General features: G+C 34.2%; 1 pseudogene; it reads right to left on the reverse strand.

Annotated features, from left to right (window-relative positions):
* Positions 1-26524, reverse strand: part of LOC100730749 (caspase-1-like) — a 39119-nt pseudogene that overhangs the window by 6062 nt on the left and 6533 nt on the right.

Here is a 26524-nt window from a genome sequence, read left to right on the forward strand (position 1 = left end):
GCAGAACCAAAATCTGCTGGTGAAACTGAGATTGGGACATCATCATTAGTAGGACCAAAGTGCACTGATATGGGATATCAAGTGGCTCTTGAGATAAATACTAGTACATAACAGATGTGTGCAAAGTGAAGCTTCCTGAGAGCTGATTTTGACCTTAGGGTAAGTTGATAATAGAGCACCAGTACTCAGAAACCTACCCTTGCTAACATTCACCACAGCACAAAAAATTACTATGAACTTCTGGTGAAGTCAGAGAAGAAATTCAGTTCCAAGACTGAAATAAATTTATGACATTACCAGAGGAATATTCATATTCAGAGAAAAGTTAATCAAGGAAATGATTTCACTTACTTAGTGTTTCATTCTGCTTACAAAATTCTTCTCCTGGGTATTGAACCAAGACAGTTTAATTTTTAAAATTCTTATATATTTTTGAAAAATTAAAATACAATTTTATACTCAAATAATATGAGTATAACACATATTTTATACTATATATTACTGCTTTCACAGTATTTGCTCAGAATACAATACATAGACATAAAGCAATTCTGACAGAAAAGAAACAAAGAGGAATGCAAATGTTACTTTGCATAAAACATTACCAGGTTTTTCTTATTACTTTTTTATTACTGTAACAGGGATTTGTCAAATTGCTAAATATCCTGACCCCTAATTTGAGATCCTTCCAACTCAGCCTCCCAGAGTATTTGTATTATAGGAATGAACCACTACCTCTCACTTCAACCCAGTAATAAGGATTTTGGTACAAAGTCAGTGAAGCTTCTTCATGAAGTTGCAAAAAATATGTCTGTATGTATCTTTGTTTATATTATCTCAACTCTTTTGAAATAATGAAATTTTCACAGGGCACAGGCTTCTGAGGCACAGATAGACCATTTAATAAAGTGAGTCTAATGATATAGATGAGTGTAACAGGAAAATGCTGCATAAATGTTCCTGTAGGAATTATGTCATCCAACCAGTCTATGCATTTCTATTCTATATTCTACCTATTCTCAATTGTATGTAAACTTAACCAAAAGTAAGGATAAAACTAATAATAATAATGAGACCAGTTATACATGCACTGGTCTTTCAGAAGCAGTAGATTGTACTACTCCTCGTGAAAGAGAGCTACACGATGTTCTGTATAACTCCAGCCTAAGGCATAAGGTTACAGTTGTTCCATATTTCCAATCTAGATTATTAAACTATATTCTTCATCAAAAAATTCAAGAACATTTACTTGATGAGTCTGTGTTATAGTGATAGAATGTTGCTATGACCTGTATTTTAGAGAACTTTTCCTGTTAATATACTTTCATACATTATCTTTAAGTATTATAAGCATGGCCTGAGAAACAATCTGATTGGGGAAATATGTTCTAATAACTAGAAAGTAAGACTTCAGTTCATAGAACAGTCATAGTAGGCTGTGAAAGTACCTTTAGGATTCAAAGACAGGGAAGGAGCCATGAAGCAGACACCTTAGTTATTTTACAACCATTTATGATGCTTATTATTTAGGGAATTATGTAGGATGTAAAAATAAAAATCAAATTCTGAATGAAAAATATGAAATTCATTACACATAAACCACATAAAATGTCAGCCAGACTGTAAAAGGATTCTGCCAACCGAAAGGGCATCTAGAAATGTGTTTGAGAAGTGCAAAAGAATTGAGTTCCTGGTAGTCCACTGTGCTGGTGAACAGCCTGGAATATGAAAGAAAATACAAGGGCACAACTGAAAGAATCATGCTGTTAAAGATCTTTATGCTGTTATAAATATTCAATGTAATCTCTGAGCATCTCACCATCATTCAACTATATTTCCCCCCAAAAAACAAATATTGGAGCAAATTTATGAGATATGTTAAATTATATGCCTGTGTCTTGTCATCAGACAAAAACATAAGTCCATAGTGAGTTTGGAACTTAACATTCATGAACCCAGTAAAGTATCTTTATTTAGGGTCTAAAGTTTAGCATTTGATGCTTTTAATACTATTTTTATGAACTTTCAGAAAGGAGTAAACATATAGGCAAGGTACAAGACAGGCCTCCGGAAAAATATAGCCATTGAGAGCAAACTCATATAAAAAAAAAGAAATGCTACTGGCACAGAAATGGAGTCCTGAATCTGGAGATAAGGAAGATCTCTGTATACTAACAATCTTAATAAAGAAAAAGAAATACAAGATTGTTATAGTACTAGTTCCTCATTGAGAAGAAAGGTTTGTGCTAATATCCTTTGGAATTTTTTTACAGTAAGTTAAACTGAAATTTATCAAATATTTAAATATTTTAGTAGTAAAACAAAAGCACTAAATTTGTTGGAAAATATAAGAGATAAAACTCTTGAGAACATATGCATAGGCAGACTTTATGAGCAAAACCAAGACCACAAAAGAAATACTTCAGTGAACCAAGCTGGAATCTCATCTTGTCAAAAAGTATTTGCACAGAAAAATAAATTATCAACAGAGTGAAGAGACAAACAATAGAGTGGGCAAAAAATTTCCAGCTCTTTCTCAGCAAAGGATTAATATCTAGAACACATAAATAACTTTAAAAAATCAGACACCTTCAAATTTAAAGACTCAGTCCAAAATGGGCATCTGAAATGAATAGACACAGCTCACATGAAGAAGTAGAAAAGGCAAACAAATGTATGAAAAAAGCATTCACCATCACTGGTCACTCAAAAGGTGCAATTTAAAACAACACTGAGAGTACATCTCACTCCAGAAATAATGGCTAGTATAGAGAAATCCATCATTAACAAATGCCAGAAGGACTGTTGGAAAAGTGACACTGCTGAACTATTGCTGGGAGAGTAGACTGATGCAACCACTATGGAAATCAATACAGAGACTCCTAGAAAACCTAGGACTAGCTTTGCTTCTTTGTTGTATCTTCCTGAAAGAACTAAAAGCATCATGCCACTGTGATACATGCACACCCATACTTAGAGTGGCACACTTCATAATAACTAATTCTTGGAAACAGACTCAAATGCCTATCAACTGATTGATGAATAAAGATGTGGGTTCTTTTTTTCATACAGTGGTTTGCTACTGAGTCACAAAGGATAAGCTTGAGAATTTTCTAGATAAATGGATTTACTTCAAGAATACACTCCTTAAATGAAATAAATCAAACACCAATGATACTATCACAATCTCTTTCTTGTATGAGAAACTGAAAGTGTAAATGAGAGCCAAACTGTATAATAGCTATTATGTATAATAGCTAGAAAATATTCAAATGGAAAGAGGAACATACAAGAGTTGAAGGAGATGGAAGAAAAAGGTTAAATGAGAAAAGAAGAGAACAATGTAAACTTTGCTTTTGTAATTTGGGAGAGCAAGACAGGTTAAAGAGAAGGTAGATAAAAAGGGGTGGGTAGAATCAAGATCTATCATGTACAGATACAAATTCCCTATGATGAATATGATAATTATGTATTCCTAATATGTACCAATAAACTTCATCAATTAATAACAAAAGATATTTGCTCACTATGGGAACACATTAGCTTTACTGAAATTCTTCACCCCTATGTACACAGAAAGTGAGCCTTCAGTATTCTGGTGAACATCTGAAAGCAGCAAAGTAAAAAAAAAAAAAAAAAAAAAAAAAAAAAAAAAAAAAAAAAACCATAAAGACAGTGTCCTGATGTGGGATCCGGGCTGTAGGAGGGGAGCTCTCCACCACAGCAGCACAAACACATGTTAACTGAAGGAGAAGGGCACGCGATGATGATTTTCTGATTTACTGTGAAATTAATATCCTCTTCCAAAAAAAAGTAATAAGAACTAAGGAGTAATAAAACCCAAAATGTGTAAATTTTGTTGTAAAAAAGAGAGGGAAAAAAGTGCTCTAAAGGATACAACTGCAAGTGTGGTTAGGGGTGTTAAATAGCTGACCATATTAATGTTTTTGGTTGGATCATTGAACACAACTGTTTGCAGTCTCTCTGTTCGAATGTTCACTTTGTATGCTTTGATACTGTGACTTAAGCAACTATCTCTAAGATGACAATGTGTAATCTATTAACTGGTGATTTCTTACTTTTTTTTTTTTTTGTAGTTCTGTATTACTTGTACCCTTACACCGCTTTGTTTTGTTTTTTCTCTTTTTCCTTTTAAATAAAATTTTAAAAAAGAAATTAATATCCCATACTACATTGTTTTAAAACCTAAGTTCTTTATCCTTTGAATTGATTTTAGTTTTTAATTGACACAATTTCTAAAGCAATCCATTCTCTTTCCATTCTTTTAGTGGATACAAGATCTCATTTTTGACCGCTTTGTGGACACATGCTGAAAACCCATATAAACTTCTCTTACAAAGATTTTCTGATTTTCCTTGTTTATACACACTTCAATAAGCACATTAAAGTAATAAATAATGTTGTTGGATGTATTTTGTTCAGTTTTTATTGTTATTCAGGCATTAAATTTAATCCACCAAGTTCTCAGTGGCAGGCATTTTCATCAGAGAAGGCAGTTTGAGGTACATAATTGTTATATCCATCATTATAGCAATGTAAAGTGTTAATAATTAGGAACAATTATTAATAATAAATTTAAAGTTGGCTGTGTGCAAAGCTTGGCCTTCAGTCTCCCCAGCAAATGCCACAAAGATACACAGTGTATAGGCTTCATGGGAAATATGCACTATATTTCTCAGGTAATGTTGGCATCAGGAAAGTGGGGAAGCATGGGTTGCATGAAGCAAACTCATGGACTTCTTTCTAGGTAATTAGTGCCATGTGGACATTTGGACAAAAGACTATCTAAAATATCACATTTGTCTTTACTTCTGACAACTATGCTAAAACATTAAACGTGTATGTGTGTGGGACTCACCATGACTTCTTTTCACCCTTCCTACCCAATGAATGACTAGTGCCTATAAGCATTTCTTGTGGATGTTGTACCAGATTACCATACACCCAGGGGCTTAAAATGAAAATTTATTTCCCCACATTTCTTCAGCCACGAATCTCCATCTAAAGTGTCAGTGGGTCTATTTTCTCCATCTTGGTTTCTGATTATTCCCAGTGATACTGTCATTCTTTGTTTGAAGCTGCATCCTCCTATGATTGTTTCACTCATTTTCTTGTGTTTGCCTTTACATTTGTCCTCCTTGTCTATCTCCATTATAAGGTTCCATTTCTCTTTTTTTCTCTTTGTCTTTTTAAACATGGAAAATTGTTTAGAGGCCCATCCCACTTATTTGAACTAATTTTTCTACAATTATCTTACTTCCCCAAAATGGCACATTTCTAATAATAATCACTAGGAGTTAGGATTTCATTATACTTTATGTGACATAATTTTCCCTACAACAATGATTAAGTCATATGGCTGTTACACTGCGCTTTGTTTTGGGATTATCCTTTTCATCATTTGTTGTACTAACATGTCCACTTCTATTAAATTGTCATTACATATATCTCACAAATTCTCAAATCCAACTTCATATCTCTATTTTTCTTTCAAAAGTTTTCTAGCTCCCTGTAGAAACCAGCGTACAAATTTACCCCTAACTGGGAAGTGAATGATAGTGAAAGATCACAAGATGCAGAATGAATCTAGTTATGATACCAGAAGGCTGGTGACTGATGGACAAAGAGCTATGAGCATCTGGGTGACCTCACTTTTATTTACTTAGACATGGAATCAAATAAATAGGGTAGCAGAAGATTCATCTGCTTCTTGTTATCTATAGTATATGCCAAGGTTAGCAACAATATCTCAGCTGTGTTGACTTTTCCTAGAATTTGCAAGGAGATAGTTCTGTGACAAACAGAAACACCAAAGCAACACCCAGAATTTGGAGGCAGATTTATTTAATGCTGACAGGTACTGACCTCAAGAAAAAAAATACCAGGCCCTGATGTCTGGTGGCCTAGGACTTATATGGAGTTGGCAACCAGGAAATATCCAGAAGCAGAGTACTCGGCTATCTTTGATTGGTTCTTACAATCTGAATCACAGTGATCAGCAGTTTCTAAGAGACAGAAGCAATAGGAACTGTAACAGAGACTTGGCTAGCAAACACAAACTGAAGTATGCTGGCTGCAAGGGGCATTTTCTGTTACTGTAACCTGCCATCAAACGGCCAAAGGAGCACAGTTTGAGGTTTCTGTCTGTTGTGCACACAGAGAAGGTCAAGTAAGCCTTGATTCTCATTATCTGACCTCCTACATCTCCCCCTTTTTATTTTTATAATACCAGCAGCAGAAGTGAAGCAAAATGTGGTTCTGTCTACTTCCTGTTATGCTGGTTTCTTCTGCTGAGGCCATCTGTAGTCCATGAAGAAAACAATAGGAGATTATTGGGCAGTCTGAACAGGCCTTGACACTGGAAAAAATGTCTACCTCCTTGGTAGTTTTCTTCAGCTGTCATGTGTCAGGAGGCTCCCCCTGGTAAGGACAATGGAGTAAAGTTCCTCTACAAGTATACCACAGACATCTCAATGGTTACATGCTCCTAGAAAGCACCAACACTGTCTATCCATTTCCTGCAATGACACAAGGAGCCCCACCCGTGCCAACAGGGTGACTGTTCCCTCCGATTTTCTTGTCTCAGGACCACCATACATTTTTTTTAGTTTCCATTTTTGTCCATGCTCTTGTATTTTTGACCAATATAATCCTACTGGGATACTATCCACATCATCAACATGGTTCAAACATTTGAGAGTAAGACATCAAAGGGCAATCATAGCTTATCATAACTTATTATCCTTTTTGTTTGCGTAATTGCTGTTTTTCAACAATGGAGTACTACTTAGTCATAAATAAGAACAGCTTGTGAATTTTCTAGGTAAATAAATGTACCTTGAAAACATTCATTTAAATGGAATAAATTGAACACATATGTGCATATAGTACATTGTCTCTCTGGTTTGAGAAACTGAAAGTATAAATAAAGACCAAAATTTATAACAGATATTGCAAAATAGTAAGAAATTGTTGAAAAGATGGAAACAGCTCTATAAACATGGAGAAAAAGAGGGGTTGACAGCAGAGGAGGACAATGGGAAAAAAAGAGGGATCAGAATGTAACATGTGGATCCCTCTTCCTGGCAACAGTTGGCTTCTTCCCAGGAACCAAACACCAGGCTGCCCTACAGTGCCCAGGTGAGCAGAGACTCTTAGCATGTTTGTTCAGGTAATTTTAAGGACTTAGGGTACCCAGTGCATCATGGGAGTGCTACAGCTGGGCTGGGTAGGAGCTGATGTATCTGTTGTAGAGAACCCAGTTCACAATAAGAGGAGGAGAGGAGAGTATGAATTGTGAGACCCCATATCTATGTCTGTGCCAGAGTCCCTTAATCTGGAAAGTTATGTATTGTACAAAACCTGTCTGCTAACTAGATTCACTGAACTGAAGTCATGGGCTGCAACATGCCCCAAGATGTCCTTCAGAAATGGTCAGAATCCGTACCAAAGAACCACTTCCAAAAATGATGTGCAATTTCTAGAATACTTACATCATTCCTTTGAGGCACGATGGTCTTTCTTTGTTTTAAACCATGGGTGACACTTATTCTATTATAGATGACCCTTATATGATGGATAACACATACCAATCTTCTCAGTGACCTGAATTCAATGGAGGTAACTGAATATGACAATATGCTGATACCTCTTGGATTCAGTAATAAAATGATGAGCAGGAACAGAGATAAAGTGATGTCTGTAATTATCAAGGTTTTAAAGATGCATAAAATGAAGCAGGAACATCTGGATGCAGTTGGTTTAATTCTGCCAATCCAATGTTTTTCCTGCCAGACAATGTGATATTCAGAAATGTGTTTATGTTTATAAAATCCCTGTGGATATAAGTGGTCATAACTGTGCATAACGGTGCATAACAGTGGCTGAATATTCCTAAAAAGTTAAATTAATCTAGTAGTCACCAGGAAGATGTGTAATATTCCTAAAAAGTTAAATTAATCTAGTAGTCACCAGGAAGATGTGTAATTTGCACAACAAGAAATTATGATGCAAATGGAACAGCTCAAGAGAACAACTGCAGCACTCACATATACACCCAGTGCACATACACCCTTTGGCATCATGGGCATTGGGATTGGGGGACTTTGTTTTATACCACTTATGAGAAAATAAGAGGCCCTTGGATCCCACTGCTGCAGTATGGAGGGCAGCCTGCATCAACACCTGAAGCCGGGCACACCCACTGGCATCATTAAACCCTTGGGGACCCTCCTACCTCCTGGACCTATTATTGTTGTTGATCTTTGGCTCACACTCCTCCTCTTATAACCTTGAACTGCAGTGGATTGGCTGTGCTGGGTTGTCAGGAGACTCAGTAGCCCATTGTACAAACAGGGCCAGGCTTCCATCACTATGGTGATTTTATCCCTAAAGTAGAGGTCTTCAGTGGGTATACAGGAGCAATGGTTAGGTTTCCTCTAGATGTAAAACACTGGTAAGCTTGGCAAGAGTGTGGGTGAGTCCTTCCTCCATAGAGAGAACATCAGGCAGGATGAGGAGTGTTCAACAAGGCCTTCTCCAACCTGGAGAAAATTAAAATGGCTTATGAGACACCCAGTGACACAGTAGGGTCCCAGCTGAGACAAATACTGTAGACAGGGAGATCTGGTGACCTGGACAACCTGAAGACATAATAACAATGGGAACTTACATCAATACTCCTAGTCCAGTCAGCCTAGGAAGAAAGTAGTCTACCAAATATGTTCTGCTAGAAACTGGCTCTCCTCTTAATTGTGGTACTAAAAAATCTGACAAACAGCAACCACAATGATACACACTGCCGACAGTTGAGATTAGTGGGATTGAATGACCAAATATTAGCCCAAAAGTTGACAATAACAAAATGAAAAAAACAAAATGCAATCTCCACCATCTATCCCATCAGGAGCAAATACATGAGACATTGAAATAGAGGACTTTAAAATTCATTCATCTGAAATCTCTGAAAAGATAGCAAGAATAATAAAACAACAAATCCATGAAGCTAAGGGGGAAATCAAATTAGAAATAGTTTCTAAGGTAAAGACAAAAATGGCAACCTTAGTAAAGGAGTTGCTCAGCATATACAAAGAAGAAATACACAAAAAGTACAGAAGCATGGAAACTAACTGAAACCTTGAATGAACAATATAGAAAACAAGAAGAATGCAGGACACAAACTCAAAGAGATATCCAAGAAATAAAAGCTTCTATTGAAAGCTGGCAAAACTGTTTAAATGAAGTTGAGGATAGAATTTCAGACCTTGGATACAAGATTGCAGCTAGCAATCATGAAAGGATAGAACATTTAAACATAACAAAGCAGCATGAAATGACAATTCAGCAACTTCAAGATGATGCCAAAAGAAACAATATAAGATTAACAGGCATCAATGAAGATGCAGGAGTCAATGCAAATGACATAACTAAAATATTCCCAGAAGTAATAGTAGAAAATTTTTCCCAAACATGGGGAAAAATCTGATATACAAATAAGTGAGACATATAGAATGCCAAACAGTCAAAACCAACATGAATGTACAATCAGACATATAATAATTAAGATTCCAGACATGCAGCATGAAAACAGAATACCTAAAAGATGTTAGAGAAAAGACACAACTCACCTATCAAGGAAAGCATATTAGAAACATGGCAGACTTTTCAGCCCAGACACTCAAGTTAGGAGGAGCTTGGAGTGAAATATTTCAAGCACTGAAAGAAAATAACTTTCAGCCCAAGTTTATGTACCCAGCGGAAATTTCTTTCAAATTTAAAGGAGAAACAAGATACTTCCATGGCAAAGAACAACTGAAGATTCATGTCCACCAAACCAACCCAATAAAATAATAAAAGACATACTAGGTAGAGAAAAAAGTGAACACAATTTCCTATAACAACAACAGAAAGAAAGTATCAGGCAGGGCAAGCAATTAAACAATGGGAAAAAGCAACAAATCGACATTAGGAGCATAATATAACAAAGTTGAGCGAGTACATATCAGTTATATCCAGCAGTGTTAAATGGCTTCCATTCATCTATTAAAATAAAGATTGACAGAATTGATTAAGAAACAGGGTCTCACAATACTCTGTATACCAGAAACACATCTGACTCAAAGAAAACTCATAGACTAAAATTCAAAGGTTGGAAAATAATATTCTATGCAACAGGAACCCACAAAAAAGCAAAGGTAGCTATTCTGTTTGCAGACAATGTGAACTTCAAACCTAAAATGATTACAAGAATTAAACAATATCACTACATATTTGTTAGTGGAAAAATTCAAGAAGAACTAACAATTATAAACATAGATGCACCAAATATAGGAGCACCCAGCTATATAAGACAGTATTAATGGACATGAAAAAAACCAAATATATAAGAACACAGTTGCAATAGGGGACCTTAATACCCCATTGTCATAAAGAGATAGATCAACTAGACCAAAAATCGGCAAAGAAATAATAGAACTGAATCAAACCTGTGAGCAAATGCACTTAGTACATATTTACAGCATGTTCCACCCAACCACATCAGAATATTCTTCTTAGCTGCTCATGGGCCATTCTCCAAAATAGACAAGATATTAGCCCATAAAACATTCTTAAAAATGCAAAGTGACTGAAATTGTCTCATGTGTATTATGTGACCATAATACCCTGAGATTGGAGTTTAGTGGCAAAAGAAATTTCAAAACTTGCATCAATACATGGAAATTAAATAACAAATTTGTGAGCAATCAGTGGATTGCAGGCAAAATTAAAGAAGAAAGTGAGCACAACCTACAGTTCAGTGAAAATGTGGATAAACACACCAAAACCTGTGGGATGCAGTGAAAACTGTCCTAAAAGAGAAATATATCGCAATAATTTTTCATATCAAGAAAATAGAATGAGCACAAATAAACAACTTAATACTGCATCTCAAGCTCCTAGAAAAGGAAGAGCACGTCAAACCCAAAGCTCATAGAAGAGGGAAAATTGAAAAGATCAAAGCAGAAATTAATGCAATTGAGACTAAGAACACAATGCAAGGGATTAATCAATCAAAAAGCTGTTTTTTGGAGAATAAACAAAATTGATAAACCTTTAAATAACTTTATTAAGAAAAATAAAGAAAAAACTCAAATCCATGAATAAGAACTGAAAAGAAAGGAAATACTACAGATCCTATGGAAATTCAAAAGGTCATGAATACCTACTTTGAAAATCTCTACTCAGAGTGGAAAACGCAGAGGAAATGGACAGATTTCGAGAAGCCTATGAACTACCAAAGCTTAAATGAGAATATACCACAATTTTGAATTACCTAATATCAGCTACTGAAATCGAAAATGTGATTAAAAACTTACCAACAAAGAAAAAACCCATGTTTTGATGGATTCACAGTTCAATTCTACAAGAAATTTAGAGAAGATTTAATGCCAGTACGTCCCAAACACTTAAATGAAATTGACAGAGAAGTAATCCCCCCTAACTTATTTTTGGAGGCAAGTATTACTCTCATAGCAAAACCAGAGAAAGACCCCACCAAAAAGGTGAATTATAGGTCAATCTCACTAATGAACATTGATGCAAACATTCTCAATAAAATACTGACAAATAGAATGCAACAAATCGTCAAGAGGATTATACATTATGAAAAAGTGGGATTTATTCCAGAAATGCAGGAATAGTTTAACATACACAAAAGAATATTTGAAATACACCACATCAATGGATCCAAAAACAAAAAATCACACAATCATCTCAGTAGATACAGAAAAAGATTTTAATAAAGCCCAACTGTTGTTCATGAAAAAAAAAAAAACTCTACAGAAACTCAGAATAGATGGTTACTACCTCAATCTGATAAATACTATACTGATAAACCAGCAACCAACATTATACTATGGACCAAAATGAAAGCTTTAACTCTAGAATCAGGAACAAGACAAGGACGTCCACTATAACCATTCTTATTCAATATAGTTCTGGAAATATTAGCCAGAGCAATCAGACAAGAGGGAGAAATAAAAGGAATAAAGATAGGAAAGGAACAAGTTAAATTATCAACATTTGAAAATGATATCATATTCTATATAGAAGATCCAAAAAACCTCATTAAAAGACTAATAGAGGTAATAAACAAATTCAGGAGTGTAGCTGGGTACAAAGTGAACACATAAAAATCAATAGTCTTTCTGTACACAAACAACAAACTCAGAAAGAAATTAGAGAAATATTGCCTTTAACATTAGCATCTGAAAAAAAAAAAAACAAAAAAAAAAAGAAAACAAAAAACTAGGTATCAACCTAACCAAGAATGTAAAAGAACTATATGCTGAAAATTATAGTACTCTAAAAAAGCAGACTGAAGTGGATATTAGAAAACAGAACGATATTCCTTGCCCTTGGCTAGGAAGAGCCAGCATTGTGAAAATGGCCATACTGTCAAAACTGTTATACAGATTTAATGCATTCCTAATCAAAATACAATTAACATACCTTACTGACCTAGAGAAAACACTCATAAATTTCTTTTGGAAATATAAGAAACTTAGAATAGCAAAGGCAATTCTGGGCAACAAAAGCAAGGCAGGAGGCATTTCAATTCCTGACTTTAAATTACACTACTAAGCTACAGTGATAAAATCAGCATGATACAAGCAAAGAAATAGACCTGAGAATCAATGAAACAGATTAAAAGATGCAAACACAACTACAAAGACACTAACACAACTTATATTTGAGAAAAAGTTCTAACAATGTTAACTAAAGGAAAGATAGCCTCTACTAAATGATGATGTAAAAATTGGCTTTCCATGTACCAAAGACTGAAACTAGACCAATACCTATACACATACACTCAACTAAAGTAAAAATGGATCAAAGATCTACATATTACAACAGAAACACTAAGTCCACTGGAAGACAAGGTAGGTGGAAATCTTGGAGATACAGGGTATGCAGAGAATTCATGAACAAAACACAAACCACATGAAAAATACTTCAAAAAATCAACAACAGGGCTCTCACATTATTAAAAAGTTTTTGCCCTTCAAAATAAATCACCAACAAGTGAAAAGAAATCCCACAGAATGGGAAAGAATTTTAGCAATCAATCCCTTAGACAAAGGACTTATATCAAGAACATATGAAGAATTGAAAAATATCGAGCTACCCAAATTCAAAGACTCTCTCCAAAAATGGTCTTCAGAGATGAACACATTTCTCAGATGAAGATATAAAAATAGCAAATACATATATGAAGAAAAGTTCACCATCACTGGTCATTCAAGAAATTCAAATTAAAACAGCGTTGAGATTTCATCTCATCCCAGAAAGAATGGCTGCCATCACAAAAACAACTGATAACAAACATTGGTGAGGATGCGGGGAAAAAGAAAGAATTCTCCACAGTTGGTGAGTGTAGACTGATGCTGTCAGTATGGGAATCAGTATGGAGATTTCTCAGAAAACTGGAATTGGAAGTTCCATTCAATCCAGCTATTCCCTTCCTGAGTATTTTCTCAGAAAAACTGAAAAGATCAGGCCACATTTATATATGTGTAGCCACGTTTAGCAGAAGAATTTGTAATAGCTAAATCTTGGAAACAACCAAAATGCCCATCAGTTGCAGAGTGGATGAAAATGATGTGATATTTTTATACAATGGAATATTACTCAGCTATAAAAGAGATGATCTTGAGGCTTTCATAGGAAAATGGAGACTATCTTCATAAATGAAGTAAATCAGACTCATATGTAAATAGCACATTGTTTCTGTAGTGTGAAAAATAATAAAAACTGAAGGAGTAATCAGGTCCAAAATATATAGTAGACATTGTAATGATGAAAAAGAAGGAAAGTGCTCTAAAGGATATAACTGTATCTATGTTAAAGTGTGCAAGGTGGATAATCATCCTACTAAGTTTTTGTTGGTTTATCAAACAGAATGGTTTGTACTGTCATTGTTTGACTGTCTGTCTACTCTTTATACTTTGGTTTTGTAACTTGAACAGCTATACTTGGGAAGACAATCTGTAACTTATCAACTAGTAATTTCTTAGTTTTTTTTTTTGAAGTTCTATAGTTTTTGTGGCATTTTTCTGTTTTGCTTCTTTTTTCTCTAAATAAAAGAAGAAACTAGAAATACATGATGTATTATAGTTAGATGAATTATGAATGGATGAATGAATGAGTTTATATATAAGTAGATGGAACAGGATGGATAGAAAGGTCAACTCATTTTTTTTAATCATATAAATTATAAAGAACATGTACTATGTCATCCATGTATACTACTTTATTTGCATTACTTGGCACAGATGCTTGATATAATCTATACATTTTTTATTAGTACATTTGTATGGTATAATGTTTACCTTCTTTGTGCAAAGTTGTTTTCCATCCCTTCTCCTTCCCCTCCACCCTGCTCTACCATCTTTTGGTCCATCTGCCCCCCCCCCACTCACTCCCACTTTGACAATGATCTATCTCTGTGCTACCTCTTAGCTCTTTTATTTTGCTTTTAATTTATGTTTTAGGTTTAACAATAAAAGTGAAATCACACCACATTTAAGTTTGTGTGTTTGATATTTTTCACCTAATGTTATAGTCTCAAGGTACATCCATTTTGCTACCGATAAGTAAGTTTATATTTTATTATATTTTGTCTTCACAATAATTGCTTTTCTGTAAGTTATCAATTTATTATACTTCAATTTTATGATTAAAATTTTATCTTTCAACTCACTATCTACTTTTTATTTTACTTTTATTGATTTAAAAGTACAATTTACCCTCAGACTTGCTACTATCGCACAGAATGGAACAGAGGGTAATGGCAACTAATTTGAAGGCAATAAGATTCACAAAGATGCCCATTCTGGTTTGACTATTGTCTCCTTTGGAAGTCCTGTAATGTTCACAATGCCTAAGTTTTATTGGTCTTGTTCTCCACTGTTTTGTCCAACTTTATAATATCTAATGAGATAGACAATTCCTTTTAAGGAAACAAGAGACAATGTTGATAACCATTGTTAATAACCTTGTACTCTGTTCTACACCATGTGCTATGTCTATCCTTGGTTTTGACTTACAGCTTTGTTTTGCCATATTTGACTTTATTCTCTCCCCCCCCAAAAAAGTAATAAGAACTAAGGAGTAATAAAATCCAAAATGTGTAAATTTTGTTGTAAAAAAGAGAGGGAGGGAAAAAAAAAGAGCTCTAACGGATATAACAGCAAGTGTGTTTAGGGATGTTAAATAGCTGACTATATTAATGTTTTTGGATCATTGAACACAGCTGTTTGCAGTCTCTCTGTTTGAATGTCTACTTTGTATTCTTTGATACTGTGATTTGAGCAACTATTTCCAAGATGATAATATGTAATCTATTAACAGGTGATTTCTTACTGTTATGTTTTTTTTTTTTTTTTGTAGTTCTGTACCTTACACTGCTTTGTTTTGTTTTGTGTTTTTCTCTTTTTCCTCTTAAATAAAAAAAAAGTACAATTTGAATTTGTAATTAAAAATTTTAAATTTATGCTTTTATTTTTTAAATTATTCTCACCATGCTGCTTAATAATCATTTCAATATATTTTCAGACATATTACAAACAATAAATCATATCACTCCAAAGAGCATCACCTTTAAGCAATAGCTTAATTTTCACAATGGTGGTGACTTGTATTTAATATTATTTATCCAGGATTTTGCCTATTCTAGATATTTCATGTGAAATAATTTGTAGTATTTTTCTATTAATTTTGGCTCATTCCACATAGCAAAATATTTTTCAGAATCCACCCATTCTTAAGTATGTGTCAAAGGTTCATTTATCTTTACAGTTAAATAACGTTTATTGTGTATATTGCATTGTGTTGTTGTATATTTTCATTGTTTCTCATTCTTAGTTGTTGTTACTGTGAAAGCCTAAATGAACATTAGCACATAAGTTTCTGAGCACTGTGCTTTTTTGTATTTTTGAGAGAAAACTCAGATGAGGAATATAGCTTTACTACATGAATATTATAAGTGCAATTTTAGGGGGAAAATATCAAACTTTTCCATAGTAGTTAAACAACTGAATATTCTCACTTACAGTGTGCATGAGTTTAAATATCTCATTCTCTTTGCCATATTTCATCTGATACTTATCTGCTTACTTGTTTATTTTATCATGGAAATCCTGAGAAGTGTAAAGTAATACCTCACTGTGGTCTTATTTGCATTTACCCATTGATGTTGAGCCTTTTTGCCATTTATATAGCTTCTTTGGAGAAATATCTATACAGTGTAATTTATTTGCCCATTTAAAAATGTATCTGCTTATAATTATAATGTTGAGATATGGGAGTCATTCATATATTCTGGATATTACATGCTAATCATATACAAAGTATGATAAAAATATGGTAGAAAAAGACATGCTGCTAAGAACTGTGCAATAATTTTCAGTGTAAATTCTTGCAAGAAATTTTTTTATCAATATTCACTATATTTTTCTTACAGTGTCTTTATCAAATATTTATGGCAGTTTCTGGCAATTTACAATTTGAAGTGTCTCTTCATCCACCTTATTCACTGGATCCAGCACTGTGGGATTTCCTATTTTTCCACAAAATCAAAAAGACTGTAAAAGACAAATATCTTCAACCCATTCAGTGTATGGAAGTAATCATCACCACACAAGTAAAAATGTTCATCAAAGAGGTTTTCCAGAACAGCCTTAGAAAATGTTAAGGCTGATGAGGAAAATTAACAGGAGGGTTTTTAAGCAGATTAATGGCCATGTGCCTTTTACTGCAATAGTTTTTATTATTATTATTTATTTAAACATTAACCATATGTTGCTTTAATATCTTCCAAACAATTAGTAAATATTTCCTCAATTTCTTAAGTTGTTTTTCCACATACTTCATATGTACATTATTGCATGCAGATTTTGAAGTTCAGTGCATTTCAGTATGTACTATTCTGTTGTCATGTCTATTTGTGCCAAATCCAAAGTCATAAAGATACACTCCTTTGATTTCATCTAATGTTTTAATGATTTATTTCACTGAAACATATTGAATCTTTTATTTTCCTTTTCTGGTATAATTAATGCTGTCTCAACATTGGTGTTCTTGGAGGACAGCAAGCTGCCTTGGGTCGGATTTCATTTAGTGAGGACACTCCAGGATCACTCTCAAGGAACTCTCATTACATAGCTCATGCTCACATAGTTGATAGAGTCCAAACATGATAAAAAGTAAAGAATCAGATGATTTGTTATGATGGATTTATAATGTAAATAACATTTTAGCATATATTTAGAAAATTTAGAATGTACAGAGTATACAAGTTTTATCTAGCATATAATCCAGGGGCATTTTGTGTGTGTGTGTGGGGGGGTGTATGGGTGTGTGTGTGAAAACTACAGCTTTTGGAGAAACTGGGAGATGATATAAAGAAGACCAAGTGAGATGACCAGTCTCCCACAGAAACAATTTGTTTTCATTTGTATTATAATGCGAATCCTATGATTTTCTTTAGGGAATGAGAGACGAGCAGACAAAAGATTTGTTTTAAAATTTTGTTGAAATACAAAATGTTAAATCTATGTGGTTTACATGTAAATATCCTTCTTAAATTGACAAAAGTAAGCTGCCCATGTTTTCTGCACGAGAGCAAAACAACACAAGGGAAAGACGCTTATGTCTTTCACACCCCACGTCAGGTGCCTTCTCTATCTTCCTCATGTGCTGGCCAGTCCCCTTTGCTTCCATCTCTATAATCTGCAGTGTATTCATGAAATAATATGAAAGTGAACTTGTAGAAGAAAATTATCAGGTATGAATGAAACTTGTGAGGAATATTTAATTTTTTTTTTAAAAAAATTACAATAAAAACTTCATTGTCATTATTCCTTCGAACTCTCCCTTGCTAAACCACAACTGTCTCTCTGAAGGACGTCAGGAAGTCTTCACAAGCACCCTTATAGTTGTGCTGTCATGGCTGTCTCTGGGTCCTCATTCAACTCAACGTGCGTAAGTTTGATGGTAATTTTCACTTGGAAGAATAGTCAGAAGTCACGTGATTCCAGGTCAGGTGAACAGTGTGGCAGAAGGTGGACTGTAATGGTTACAACCTGGCCTTTCCATCTGACAGCACTGGGCAACAGAATCTATTATATATTTTTATGACCGTGAAGAGTAATTCCAGATGAGACAATACAACGATAAGTATGTTCAAAATGAGGGGAAGTATTTAAGGCGATAAATGGCAACACACCTTTCACTACACTAAATTGCTGTAAACATTTGTCCTATATTTTGGCTAAATCTTGAACATCACTTATTTGTTCAAAAACATTCTCTCTTCAGGTTTCGTTCTCACTCAGGATACAAAGTTTTAAAAACTTTGTTGTGCACCAATGCCCTTGTGTTCAAGCTTTCACCATGTCTCTAACCTGTCTCTGCTGTTTTCCTGTCTTAGTGTTTTCCGCTCACACTTCCCCCACTCAGTTCTTAAAACTCATTTGACATACTAATGCCCCAGATCCTTCCTCCCTGCTGTGTCCTGTAGTAGGATGTTTTCTTCTTGAGAGCTGTAAGGTTCACTCCCTCATTCTGTTTTCTCCTTGTTTCCTGATTTCATCATTTCAAAGCATTTTTTCCTGAGCAATCAGTAACAGTACACCATTCACCACATTGTGTTCCTCATGCATTATTCTCCTTAACTATTTTTCCTAAGCTTTGATAAATAGTACTTTTTATATAGGTCTGGGAGTATGTCTCTAATTTTAGGTTTTAGGTTTTCTTGTAGTCAGTTCTCCATTACTTTGTTCCTGTACTTGGCAATTTTGACAAATGTTAGTCAAAAATATTTCAATTCCCACTGAGGTACTACTGTGTATCAGTTAGGAAATGAACACTGTTCTGCTACAATATTTCTGCCCTTTTATGAGTGTTAGATGGCAGAAATAAGAGATGATATGAATTAGTGCTTATAATGTAGAAACATTAAGATAAAATGTAATTTATAGTATTTTCTGCGAGAGTATTTACTAATACAATATTCTGTGATATAAAATTGTGCACATAATAATAATTAGGTTCAAATTTGTTCTTTTCTTTAAAAAATATTTTAAGCAAAAAAGTCTGAGGGTCACCAAGGAAATTTGAAATTTCTTTGAGCAGTAACTGAACATCTGAAGACTAAGTAATCTGTCATCTATAATAAGAGACTATTGTGAGAAGCAGATTTCAGACTTATAGGGCACATGTTTGAGTCTAGAATATATTTTATGTTGTCTGGTAATATTAGATGTATGTGTGATATCTCCACTCAGTGAAACAAAGTGTACATTGCTCCATAGACGATTGTTTTGTATTTTGTGTTTTGTTCACTGTGTGAATTGATGTTCAGCTATTCTGTGTGTGTGAGTGTGTGTGTGTGTGTGTGTGTGTGTGTGTGTGTGTGTGTGTGTGTAGGAAAAAGGGAATGGAAAAGGAAAAGGAAATGAATATAAATAATGTGAGAAGGAATATATTTTTACTTTATGAATCCCTACCCTGTGTCTTCCATTGCTTGTCACTTTGCCTTGGTTTTGCTAGGACAAAGAAAACTAATTAGATCCTCCACACAAGAGCCATTGGATATTGAACTTCAATATTAATATTAATTTCTCATCTGTGTTGCCTAAAAGCAACTCTTTGTTCTTAATATTTTAATGGCCTCAACAGAGGTACAATAGTTTTTCCATGGTTGATCCGCCAATGGTAGGCATCTGTGCTGTAACATATGATAGCTTTATGTAAAACCAAAGACAGACTCTGGGTGAGATGAGATTTATGTAATCTCAGAAGACATTTTGGAACATAGAATCCCAGGCATGAAGATCGTCACTGAGGTGAATGGGATGAATCTATAGATTCCATACATTATGTGATCTCTGAGCCCACATTTAGCTGTGTTCTTTACTTAAATGCCTTATGCCTAATTCAATTCCTTTCAATCTTCATTTCTTCTCTGTTCTGCTTCTGAATTACAGACCTGATGACCAAGCCTTTAGATCTGTCGAGGAAAACTGAATTTGTGAGTCACCCTAATTTTACCCCACCCAGACTGATATCTCAATCAATTTAAAGTTCCTGCAATCCTAAGATCTTATATTTAAGTTCTAAACAATGAACAACTTTATTGTCACTGGACTGTTCCATGAAATCACAGCTGAAACATCTTAAATATGCTATTTCTAGTGTTTTCTTTTTAGGTATATCTTTGATATTTCTAGTCCATTTTCCCCAAACAAGACTTAAATATCTAGATCTCTGTACACAGACATGTTCACCTATGCAATGATGTAATTCTCTCTAAGCTAACAAAAACGCACCTCTCTTCTTACAAGAATGTTACTCTCCTCTAGAATGTTGATTTTAAAAAGAGCCAAAACAAACATGTAAATAAGATACATATGGGGTAGATGGGAGTGATAACAATTAAAACAATTAATTAGGGATGAGGAGAGAAAATATGGAACAACATAAGACGAGGAAGAAGTTTTATGCTTTCCCATCTAGATGATTCCATCTAAGTTTCTTCATTCTGTTATACAAGTGTAGGTCATTCTCTTTATGGGCATTATGATAATCTACTTTTAGTCACTTTTTTACAATGATAAGCATAAAGGAATTATGATTAGGGAAATAATGATTAGGCAAAGCAATTATTACCTCTACATGGACTCATTTCTGCAGAGAGGAAATTGAAAATAGCTTTTTCTCCTTAAATAAAATTTTTAAAAAATGTCAATATTTTTCATATAAGACTTTTACTAAGACTTCTTTTATGACCAAAGACATGACTGATCCCTGAAAAAGTTCCCTACACATATAAAAATGTTTTATGTTTTAGTGGTGAAGATGGTGTCATATTGAAGCACATCTGGGTTGTCATCACTATGCAGAGTTCAATATATTCCACGCAAGATGCTATGAAATATAAGAACCAAGAATGTGCTGCCTGCGGATTCGTGCTCTGATTTGCCGGCAAATTCACTCAGCACTGACTCCATACCCTGATCAAGTGCAAAGTTTTACTGCAGCAAATAAAATCATAACAAAATCAATCCAACCCACAAGACTTACTTTGATCAGTATAGGAAACATATATAATGTTCTGAACAAGGTGACCATACATAATGGTACTCAATAATGTCAATTATTTTCTATTTCCTCTTAATGGCAAAATGGATTTTAAGTTCATTGCTTTTCCTTATATATCATAGGCTGTCTACTGGGTATGTTTTATATTTACTACGTTAGACATACTACTTTTTTCTTTCATTTTTTGCTTTTCTCTCCTTACACAATGACAAGGTTTTGTTATAAATGTATGATGTAATTTATCTCTAAAACCATATCCATAAACTAAGAATAAGATCAAAATTCTGACCTGATTGTTTTTCAATTCCTTACTATGCTTGTTTCTCCTACGAACTCTGGTTCTAATGCTCTTTGAAGACCGTTTCATTCTCAGTTTAACCCTTTTACTTGGGCTTCCCACACTGTATTTTCAAGGTATTTCTCACTCATCCTTCCAAAACTGTCTCATTCCCAGCAATCATGTTTTAGCACCTATGGTCTCCTTACAGAATTTTTTTTGCACCATTTCAAATGTTATTCTCCTACACTCCATGTCTATCGTGCATTCTGTCCTTTGCTTTTTATTTTTCTTATACTTTTTATTTGAGTACTGCATTCTAAATCTATGGTTTCCTTACTTATGGATGTTGTATCTCTAACATAGATCAATACAAAACAGGCATGTCCTGTCACATTTGTACACCTATTTCTAGATCCAAGAAAAACCTTTCCTACAAAAATCAGAACCAGTACTTGTACTAAGCTACACCTACCTAACCTTCACTACTCTGGAAATTTCTTTCCCTGACTCCCAAATGTTCAGTCTGAAGATCACTAAGCATTATTGGCCAGTCATTTTCTGTACAAGTTACATGGAACTCAGCATATTTGGTATACAAAAAAGACAAATATAATTTATCTAATTCCTTCATTTTGATAAAGCACACAAACACACACACACACACACACACACACACACACACGTATTCCCATGAGTTGTTGGGATTTGCTTTAATGCTGTAGAGAAAATTTGTTAGTAGAATGTATTGTTTTGAATGTACATGAACTTGGGGTGTGCACACTATTGAGACCACCACACCACCCTGCCGCAGGGCCAAATGTGACTGTGCTTACTAAAGCAGCACAGACTGTGTAGAGGTGACTTCCTTGAACTGATTTTTAGTTTAATTAGTAAGTCTGGTCAAGGCTGTGTATGTGTCTCTGTGATAGAAAGCAGATGGTGTTGGACTACAAATGCTTTTTGCCAGTGGCCACTCTTGAGCCCAGAGAGGTGGGCCATGAAACTGGGCTGCTAAGATATTAGATAACCTCTCCACTGAGGCCTGTGTGACTGCAGAGGAAATTCCATCCCATACTGGCTACAAACTGTGTTACTAGTTAACTACTGCCTGAATCTGGCTTCTCAGTCTCTTCCACAAGAATGCTTTGTTCCTCCTCGCCTGCCTGGACACTCTTCTAGGTGAACATCCCTCACCATGTTCCTAGTGCAAATGTGCTGATTAAATATCTAGGTTCTGGCTGCCCTGTGGCCTTTTGTTCCCTATGAACAACTGCCCAGTTCTCCACTACACCATGACTTCCTCTTTTCAGTTATGTTGCAACACCTGTTAGACAATTGGGGTCCACCAGTATGCAACATTCTCCTTCACAGTCACAGTGTAGACCAGGTCCTCAAGCAGCTTCCTCATTCCTGTGAAGTAATGTTCTGCCCCATTCTTTACTCTAGGATGATCAAACTCTATATTGCATATTATGAGAGGCTGGAGTGCACTCATTTCTGTCTTTTATTGAATAGATCTGAAAAAAAAAATGATATGCAGTGAATTTTATTTACTTGACTTCTTTGACTATCCCACAGACCCATAAGTGTTGCTTTGTTAAAATCTCATTGGTTGCTCTATCTACTCACTTTCATCTCTGCCCTTCTCTATCCCAAGAGCTGGGAGACAGATCCTGGACATATCTGGGATGATCAGTAAAGAATCTTCGGGAAACTTGAATAATTTTTAGACTCTCCTCTTCCTTCTTCTCCACCTAATCAAATCTTAGCAACCAAGTTTCAGATCAACTTTCACAGAAAACTAATTCAAAACATTACACTCAAAATGAATACAACAAGGATTCTCTGCCTTTTGTAACATTATTAATTTGGTATTGTTTTTTGGTGCATCAACTTACAATGCTTTGGAACTTTTAATGATATTTCAAAAATATTCATCATGTCTAGGATGTTCAAGTACAGTAAAAATAATTACTATTTAATCATGTCATTTTATAAATATTACTAAACTACAAACTTAGTTCAAACACTAATAATTTTAAATAGATATTAGACCAAATATATACAAATAGATGATGTATATTTCATCACGGAGTATTAAGAGAATTGCAATTAATATGAAACCACATAATCTCTTCTTGATTTTAGCAGTAAAAGAGGCTACTCTTGTCCCCAACTGTCTGATCATAGTTGTTTTAAGTAATTATTCCTTTAGGGAGAGAAAACTTTTCTTGTTCTTTATGATTTTATTCACATTGCACAAGAACTTTTCTGTCATTTCTGTCCACACTCTCTGGAATTCCTCAGGGAGACTTGTCTCGAAGGTATCATGGGGGATCATCGAGGGGATGTAACTGGTCCAATTTCACTTTCCTAAGAGCTGAAGATAAATTATATAATATTAACTTTGATTTATATCTGTGACCCATTTCATCACCTGAGAGGTCCGAGAAAAGGAAAATAACGAGAAAAACTTTATATGGAGCATTTAGGGCAATTCCCATCCTTCACCAAAAGGAAATGCATCATGAGTAGCAAAGAAAATTAAATTCCATGGTAGAGAAAGCAAAAAAAAAAAAAAATCTGAAATACAGTAACAGATTTGGTAATTTGGGAGAATCATCTCCATGACTTGAGTTTTAATTTTTCCTTTGTATATTCTCTCTCTCTCTCTCTCTCTCTCTCTCTCTCTCCCCCTCTCTCTCTGTCTCTCTCTCTCTGTCTCTTTTAGACAGGGTCTCTCTATACATTCCAGTCTGTCCTTGATCTCATTTTGCAGCCCAGGCTGATCTCAAACTTGCAATGATTCTGCTGCCTCAGACTCCTGAGTGCTGGGATTACATGAGTGCACCACCATGCCTGGCTTTCACTTTGTTTGTAAGCGAGAAAATATTGAATAAGTATTTATAATAATGTTGACCATTACAAATTAAGTATGTACTTCATGTCCCGATTAGAAATCTCTATATACATTTACAAAGTAAAATTGATGAGGAAAAAATACTTTAATAATATGCTTTATTTAGTTCAATATAGACCAAGTATTATTATTTTACCATGTGTTATCAGCTATAATTCAAGCACAATATAAGGTTAGAGGCTACTATATTGTATGGTGGAACATCCCATATTGAAAATAACCTTTAATCCATACCTCACATACAGAGCATACATAAGACACTGAATATCTTGTATGTTATAGCATATGTGCATTATTATTTCAGGAATCTTCATCTGAATTTTAAACCTTTCAAGAGGGAGAGAGCTTCAATCATTTTTTATACATTAAACTTAATAATTTAGTGAAGAAATGTCACCCAGTTATTATAATAGTATTTTATTTGAAGTCAAAAGGACAATTTTCTTTCAAGTTTCTGATGTATTCAGGATATCTTGCCTACAGAGATCTAAGCAACCAAAACTAGACTTTTTATCATATGTTCTAAAATTTAGAGAACATAATTCACTCTTTTGGGATAAGTCTATTTCTAAGTCATTCTGATGTATCCCAAAAGGAATACAGTACCATCTGATATTACTTAACCAAACTTCACAGAAAATGTACAAGCTACTGGCAAATAATAAACTATCCTTTTCTTGAAGAAAAAAGTGGGACAGGGGTTTATAAGGAGAAATTATAAATTTACTGAGATTGAATATAACTCATTTCTACTGATGAAGGGGATGGACAGTTACATTTTTCACGTTTACGTAAGTCAACTAAGTAACCTAATTTTATTTTATTTTAATGATAAAAGTAATATCCTTGAAATCTTTTGACTATATAATGATTTTATATTTTCTCATTTTATTTCTTTCAATGAGAACTTAAATAAATGCATTTTAAAAATGATAAAATCCCGAGTTTTTGAAATGTAACAAATTTTAAGAGCATATAAGAATATCAATACTTTTGGCCATTTCTTTGTATAGAGGAAATAATGACACATGTTTTCCTGTTCTATTTCAGAAAATGCAGCCAATCAGAAACTTATCATGTCCTAGGAAAAGTGATGTGTTTCTCTCTCCAAATTTTCTGAAAGTAACATTTTATTTGCAAGCATAGTGAATTTTATGAGTTGACATCATCGAAAACCCATAACTGTATCAGTAGATACATTGTTTTCCAATAAAATTTAGTATTATCCAAAATTTCTGTCATATCCAGTGAAATTAGCACAAGAGAAAATTTTTCATTTGACGATAGTGAATAACATAGAGCTTCCTGAAGACACAACCTGTTAGTACAACAGAAAGAAATAGAAAATTCAAAATTGAAAAATTAAATCTAATTTTTGAGTCTTGTGAAATTTTCAGGAATGTCTTGTAATTGATACAAAAAGAAAGGATTTTTACAAAATAAGAGAGCTATATCATTTTGCACACAGATACTGAGGTGTTTATCTCTTACTAAATAGCTATGTTTGGATATATGAAATTATGCAAACAATTGACCTACCCTAATATCTCAGCTTATTAATGTACTGGTTGGCTGAAACATCTTATTCAAGGCAAAAATGTGCCATATTTAATCACTTTTGTGACTGGATTTCAAATAGAGCACAGAAACCAGTGAAACTGGTAAGACTCTACTTTGTCTCTTTTCTAGTAGAGCTTCTGTTCATATTCGTTCAATTTAGAGTAGAAAGCTTTTTATGACTTTCTTGTTTCTGAAATCATTTATAATAATCTCTTTAAATCTGATTTCCAATTGCTCGATTATCTTTCAAACAGTGATTGCTCTCTGATCATCTAAAGTTAGAAGAAAAGCAATTTTTCTATGAAGACCTCCCATTAAATTACCTTCATGTATTACCTTTAATTTTTTCAAACATGGCCTGGCAAACAGCATGAATCAGGAGATAACCACAGCTAATGAGAGAGACAGACAGACATTGTTAAAACAGTTACAGATGGCTGTGGAAATAACTAAAACTCCAAGAAGGGAATGGAACAAGGAAAAAGACAGACTGGTTATGTTATAATCATTCCTGGCTTTACTGTTGTTTATTATCTTTCACTTAGGAAATTATGTAGGATACAAAAAGAAAATGAAATACCAAGAGAAAAATATGGAGTTCA

The sequence above is a fragment of the Cavia porcellus genome, unplaced genomic scaffold, assembly GCF_034190915.1.
Source record: "Cavia porcellus strain 051 isolate PalLab524CR breed Dunkin Hartley unplaced genomic scaffold, mCavPor4.1 scaffold_9, whole genome shotgun sequence".
NCBI classification, from domain to species: Eukaryota; Metazoa; Chordata; class Mammalia; order Rodentia; family Caviidae; genus Cavia; species Cavia porcellus.